We start from the raw sequence: 6,519 nt of genomic DNA, 5'->3' as shown, positions 1-6,519 counted from the left end.
GGATGTATTTCTGACAGAGGTTCAGTGAATCATTCTTCTTGAGAAGAGTCCAGAGATGAATCAAAGAAGGTCAATGTTCCCCTCAAACGCAGAGTGTCACAGGGGATTGGTCCAAAGCAAGCTGGTATTAGGTGAACAAGTTGTTTTATTTTTTACAGAAAAAAAGATCGCACAGGGTGCTCTTTCTAAATCAAACTGTCATGCCCCTGCCACACACAAGTGCGCGCAGGGGCTAACGGGCACGTCAGGACCAGGAAGAGCCATTGTGGGAGAACAAGCAAGTGTTTATGTATGTGGGCAAAACAAAAAGCAGAAATATCACAGAACCAGCAAGCCTGCTGTAAGAGGTCTAATCTAGGCTGTTTTAACAAGTGCCTTCTCACATCATGCCCAGAGTGCCTTGTCTTATATGAAATGGGAGAGGGCAGAAAGTTAAAGAGAACACTATCAGAAATCTAGACGTGGGTACCCATCGCTGAGCCTTCCTCAACCCTTTGGCTACTGTAACTTCGCTCTCTTCCAATGTCTGCTGCCTTCAAATGGATTCCAGTGGTCAGCACGCTGGTATAAGTGTAACTATATAATATCAGTTCTGCCTTTGAAGCACACGTTCCCAGGGGACCTCCTAGGGACGTTCCATGTGCCCTGGGAGGAAGGTGCTACCCTTTTGCAAGAGAATCAAAGAGGCAGCTTTCTGGACTTTGTCTCACATGGTAGTCCTTGAGATAGCCAGGCCAGATGGCTAACACAAATCAGCCCTATCATAGCAGAAGCTCTGCGCAAAGAAATGGTACTTGTAGGACTGTATGATTTTGTCAACTTATTAGATGTTTAAAGATGAACGTGCCACCAGGCTGAGCTAAGCAATGATTATGTTTTTTTTTTTTTTTATCAGAGGTGCAGATAGTTAAAAAGCCACCTCTGCCTGCGTTAACCTTGTGTCCAGCAGCTGTCAGGAAAGCACATGTGAACTTTGATCTTACCATATGCCAATGCAGGGCTGAGGCTTATGGTGTCAGTACACTCTCTTAGCAAAGGCACATGTATGCACTATAATGTTGGGATTGATCATTTGTGAAATGGGGGATCATTATCAGGCCTCACTTTCAGAAACAGAATTACCTGCATCATTTTATATAAGAAAAATAAAAAATAGTGTTTGTATACCCTCACAGATGGCAATCCGTCTCAATGGTAATATGGAACTCCTGTCTTTACACTTTTTTTTTCCGATCTAGGGAGGTTTAAACCTAAATGCCCCCGGGAGTCTTCGAAAACGTGATTGCATGCCTCGGTGGAGCAACTTTTAGAGCTGCTGCAAAGTGTCCTTTGCCAGAAGTGCGGGGCAGATAACCAATTAGGAAATTGATACCCAAAAATGACAGTCTGTGATTAACAGTGGGTATTGAGAAAAGGAATGCAGCAGATTAAACGCTTGCCATTTTGGCAACTCTAAGTAGTTTTTATTTAACTGTCATTACAGAAGAAAGGGGGAGAAAAAAAAAAGGAATGCTGCATTGGCCGGGAATCGAACCCGGGCCTCCCGCGTGGCAGGCGAGAATTCTACCACTGAACCACCAATGCTCTGCACAAGAGTATCATACTCTATGGACCCTAGTGTTTGTCCCTGCTCTGATGCTGTTGCGTAGTTTGTATACTTATAAGTAGTATGAACGGAACGAATAGTGTTTTACATAATAACAATAGCAAAACAAGCTCATGCAGCAGTACTGAACCAACACTGATTCTCCTGCAGACAAAATGCACTGAGCAGTGACCAGTACCGCATGCACGTGAAGTCGGTGAAACCCGACCCAGGTAGCACTTTAAATACAGCATCACGCAATTAGGCTCCGCCCCCATCTCCAGCGCAACACCTGAGCTCTGAGACCTCCCCAGCCCTTTGCGCGTGTATAGGTGGGGAGAGCTCAACCCACCCTCTTTCGAATAGTTGTAACCATGAGTTCCTTAAAGAAGCATCTCCTGAAATGGAAGGCTCTCTGCCACTTGCTGATTCAGACCGGGGCTTCGCGATGGCCAAATGTAACATTTTAAAACTGTAATGCATGAATTACTGTTTCCTGCAGTGCTGACACCTAGTGGCCTTTGGGGGAGTAACATGCTTTACTTTTAACACCCAGAGTTCGTCATCGAAATGGCTTTTATTTACTTGCAAAAAATTAATATACACCCCATGTCCCCCCATCTGATTTCACATCCACGTAGTAAATAATAGATACATATGTATTTGCCATTTATAGAAAGCAAAATAAATAAAAATCATAAAGAAAATACATGGCCAGTACGGGGATCGAACCCGCGACCTTGGCGTTATTAGCACCACGCTCTAACCAACTGAGCTAACCGGCCATTCGAGAAACGTCCATCACTTCATTAAAGTGATGGTGAGTGATAATGGTGTGCACAGCATTACTAGTGTTTTGTTAAAGCAACGGCGCCGAGGGATACGGAAAGCAAATGCCCCCGTATGATCCGCCATTTTAGAAGCTCTTCACTTGCGCTATGTATGCGCATTGTCTATTTACCACACACCCGCACTAATTACTTTTATCTTCTTTTCGTATGTTCATTATGGAATGGTTTCAAGAGCAATTTAGCTCGTTGTCGTGTGCCGTCGAAGCCTGATAGCCGCTAGGCACCCAGTGCGGCCAGGCGTCCCTGTCTTACAAAAAGGCAACGCTGCATCCCCGCCAAGTGAGTGAATGCAGTGAGTGAGTTCTCAGAAAGATTGTCTTTTTACCGTCTCCGCTAATGACAGCTGGTGGCGACCCTGACCTGCCACTCCGAGGAGTCGATGCATATCCACCAACCGGGAACACAATGTTTATAAGTTTGTAACAACATGCTTTCGTGCACTGCTAGTTAGCTGAAAAATACACTTTTTACCCTCTGTTTTAGGCGCACTTTCGTGTGATCCTACACGTGTTACTGCTATGTGACAGACCACCTGTAAGATGGTGCACCTCTTGCCTTTGAACTGCAATGTACTGTACACGACGTCCCTAATGTGCAAGAGAGCAGGGGAGAGCGGTGGGCGCTACATGAATACTGCTTTCACAAAATTGTTCAACTGGCTCGTTGGTCTAGGGGTATGATTCTCGCTTAGGGTGCGAGAGGTCCCGGGTTCAAATCCCGGACGAGCCCGCTTTTTTTTTATTTTTACATTTGTATGTATGTATTTGAATACACTGCTTCAATCTAAACTTTCAAAATGTATTTTTATTACTCCAATCAAAGAAAACAGAAAGGCTTGCTGAGATGAAAAAATACACCACAAACTAAGTATTAACAGAGCCAATAACGTGGTCTTTTGTATCTTGGAAACGCATTTTTCTAGCCGTTACCAAATAATGTGATGCGGGGAAGGTTGCCCAGAATGAATAAGACTCATTAGAAAGATGAATTCACAACCTTCCATCAATTACTTTTGTTGGCTATAGTTTGCCTGCCTAAATGATAGCGGACATAGCCAGTGTGGTGTCACGTGTCCAGTTATTTCCGGGTCACGTGACACACCGGAAATAAAGGAATCACCGGAACTGGCGTTAGAACGCCAGTCCGCAGTGTTGCCAGGTCCGCTTATTATAAGCGACTTTGGGCTTGTTTTTGCCCAAAGTCGCTTATAATATTGGGAGGTCGCTTGTCGCGGTTTTCGTTCGCTTGTTGGACCGTCTGTGCGCGTGTAATTGGGCTTGTTTATATTGCTGTTAAAACCATTACACGTTGCACAGAGCGTCCTGCACTGGGCTGCTGGCAGCACTTGACGGCAATTGCTGCTTTGTCTTGCTCTCGGGTGCGCCCTGTATTTTGCATCTGCTTAGGTGTTTGGCACTGATGGGATCGTTACTTGCCCACCAGGTGGCCCATCAATGCCAAATGCCTAAACATATGCAAAAAAAGCGCACTTTAAAAGTTTTGTCATGCAGACAGACACACTGACATGTAAAGAAGGGGTTTGGTTTAGTTTAGCAAGCGTCACTCTATAGCAGTGGTCTTCAAACTTTTTTGGCCAGGGCCCCCCTGAGCAAAATTTGGGCAGGTCGGGACCCCCCAGAAATGCCAAATGGACAGTATATATTGCGCGCCGTCACCTGCTCCCATCAAAGTCGCTGGGCTCCCTCATCCCACTCCTACCCAGTCGCTGGTCTCTCCCCACCCCATCACACACCCAGGGCTCTCCCCACTCTGCTCCCATCACTATCCCATGGTTCCCGCCCATTGTGCTCCCACCATAGTCCCTCGGTTCCCCCATCCCGTTCCCAACACAGTCTGAGGGCCAGTGGCGGCTGGTGAATCTTTTTTAAGTGGAGGGGCATTAAGGGGAGGTTCGGGGGGGTTTCCCCCTGTGAATTTTTTTTTAAATAATAGGTTAAAATGTTGCATTGTAGAGCATACTTTTAACAAAAAATGGGTAAATAGCCAAACAGTTTGCAATTGTTGCTGGGAGTCCAGGGGGCAGGCATTGATATTTTATTTCTATCGCGCTCGTACACAAGTGTTTCAGAGCGTGACAAGGCAAGGGAGGGGAACAGAGGAGAATAAAACAGCGATCTTACTAGGCCCAGTGACATTGAGAACGCGCAAGTGTGAGGGGAAAAGTGCATGGAAGGGGGGAGAAGTGGAAAGTGCGAAGCAGAGGAGAAACAGATAAATAACAATAAATAAATAATAAAGGCAACAAACAGTGGTAGTGCAGCCAGCAATTTGCAAGTGCTTCGTTTAAGGCAGCAGACAGGGTAGGTCTGATAAGTGCAGGAAGAAAGATGGTTCTCCTCAAGTTTTAGAGTGGCAGGGCGCTGTTCCAGAGGGAGGCCCCAGCCGAAGACGGAGATCTACCCCCAGCTTGTTTCTTTGATAAACGACTGACCCTGAGGGAGTTGGAGGTAGAGGAGTGAAGAGCTTGAGAGGGGAGGTATTTGCGGAGGAATAGCTGAAGGTATTTTGGACCGAGGCCCCAGAAAGCCTTGTGGACAAGGCAGAGGGTTTTGAATGATAGATGTCCGGTAAAAAGATACCATCCCTGTCCCCTGGGCCCCACTGGTCCTAACACAATGAACATGATTATGTGTATATGCAAGGCGCTGCACATTCATACAGCAATCACTCTATCATTCACATGAGCATCCATCACCATACACTCACTCATAACGCATCCATACACATGTTTAAATAAAAACAATGAACATAAACGTACCTTCTGCATTGGCCTGTGTGTGGGTGCTGCTCCAGCTGCTCTGTCCGTATGTGCGAGGAGGCGCAGGAGCTCCCCCTCGGACATACAGACATGCAGTGCCCCAGCCAGCATTTCCAATGAGCTATGCAATGCTGGCGAAGCAAAACGCCCCAGCACTTGCATGGCTCAGTGAGCATGTGCGGCTGGGGAACTAAACTGAACTGTCAAAGGGAAACAGTGTTTCCCTTTGACAGTTCAGCCAGCCCAGGAGCACTCCATTAGCTGGATAAAGCAGCTGAGGGAGTGCTCACTGTTTCACTGGGCTGGCTCCTTAGCTCCTCCATAATGGGTGAGGGGCCACTATGCAGTTAGAAATGTTGACCATTGTTGCTGAATATATCACAATTTAGTTACATTTTAACACAAAGCACCCCTTTGGGTACTATTGAAACAGTGGGCTTCATAACTACTCTGGCGGTAGCTGTGCCGGTAAAACCGGCACGGCTGCCACTGGAGTTGCATCCGGGTCTGGCACCCGCGAATGGGCAATTACTAGGTCATGCCGAGTTAGGCGGACATGATAATTGCCCTTTCGAAGGTGCCGGTAGATCCCCATTCCCATTTGAGCCCCATATGGCTCAAATGGGAAGGGGGAGCTCGGATGCACCGGCACCGTTAATAACGATGCTGGTGCATCCGACGAGCTGAGGTCAGACCTGGCGGGGGCTGTCAAGCACCCACGAGCACAACTCTTACTATGGCGGAACGGTAGCAACGGTGCCGGTAGCTTACCAGCACCGTTGTTACTGGTCCGCCATAGAAGTAATGAGGCCCAGTCTGTGACTAAAGGAATGAATATCCATTTACAACTGTGGGCCACTTTTTCATTGTTGCCTGAGACAGTTTCATGCTTCAGCCCGCCCATGTGGGCCACCCCTGCCCATTTCTTCCAATCTAAAAAAAAAAAAAAAAAAAAAAAAAAAAAAAATAAATCTTTTTTCATGCTGAGCTCTCAGGGCCCCCCTGGGATGCACACGCTGACCCCTAGGGGGTCGCGACCCACAGTTTGAATACCACTGCTCTATAGCAATATTATCCTGGTGATATCCCCAGTGCTGACGCATTATCCACTAAGATCCTTTATTTATTTATTTTTTGAAAACTTTTTTTTTTTTTGCAAGACTGGGTTAGAGGATTTTTGGAATCTATATACAACATTTTCTCAGATAGATGTATTCAGGAAGGCCATGTTTCTTTTCAGCTTTCAATTGCCCATGTTACAATATTATATAGCTCCTTGGATTAAGGCACTATATAAAACAATA

At 46.3% G+C, this 6,519-nt stretch overlaps 3 non-coding genes across 3 annotated transcripts; 1 reads left to right on the top strand and 2 right to left on the bottom strand.

Moving 5' to 3' along the window:
- Nucleotides 1-1,513: 1,513 nt before the first annotated feature.
- Nucleotides 1,514-1,584, bottom strand: TRNAG-GCC (transfer RNA glycine (anticodon GCC)). The gene has a single exon. It is a non-coding gene; the product is annotated as a tRNA-Gly (tRNA).
- A 712-nt stretch (nucleotides 1,585-2,296) lies between these two features.
- TRNAI-AAU (transfer RNA isoleucine (anticodon AAU)) lies at nucleotides 2,297-2,370 on the bottom strand. Its single transcript has one exon. It is a non-coding gene; the product is annotated as a tRNA-Ile (tRNA).
- A 723-nt stretch (nucleotides 2,371-3,093) lies between these two features.
- Nucleotides 3,094-3,165, top strand: TRNAP-AGG (transfer RNA proline (anticodon AGG)). Its single transcript has one exon. It is a non-coding gene; the product is annotated as a tRNA-Pro (tRNA).
- The last annotated feature ends 3,354 nt before the right edge of the window (nucleotides 3,166-6,519 follow it).

Source organism: Ambystoma mexicanum, chromosome 1p (genome assembly GCF_040938575.1).
Source record: "Ambystoma mexicanum isolate Mex_15411 chromosome 1p, UKY_AmexF1_1, whole genome shotgun sequence".
Taxonomy (NCBI): domain Eukaryota; kingdom Metazoa; phylum Chordata; class Amphibia; order Caudata; family Ambystomatidae; genus Ambystoma; species Ambystoma mexicanum.
Note: the sequence above shows the minus strand (reverse complement) of the source record. Positions and strands in the feature narration are given on the sequence as shown.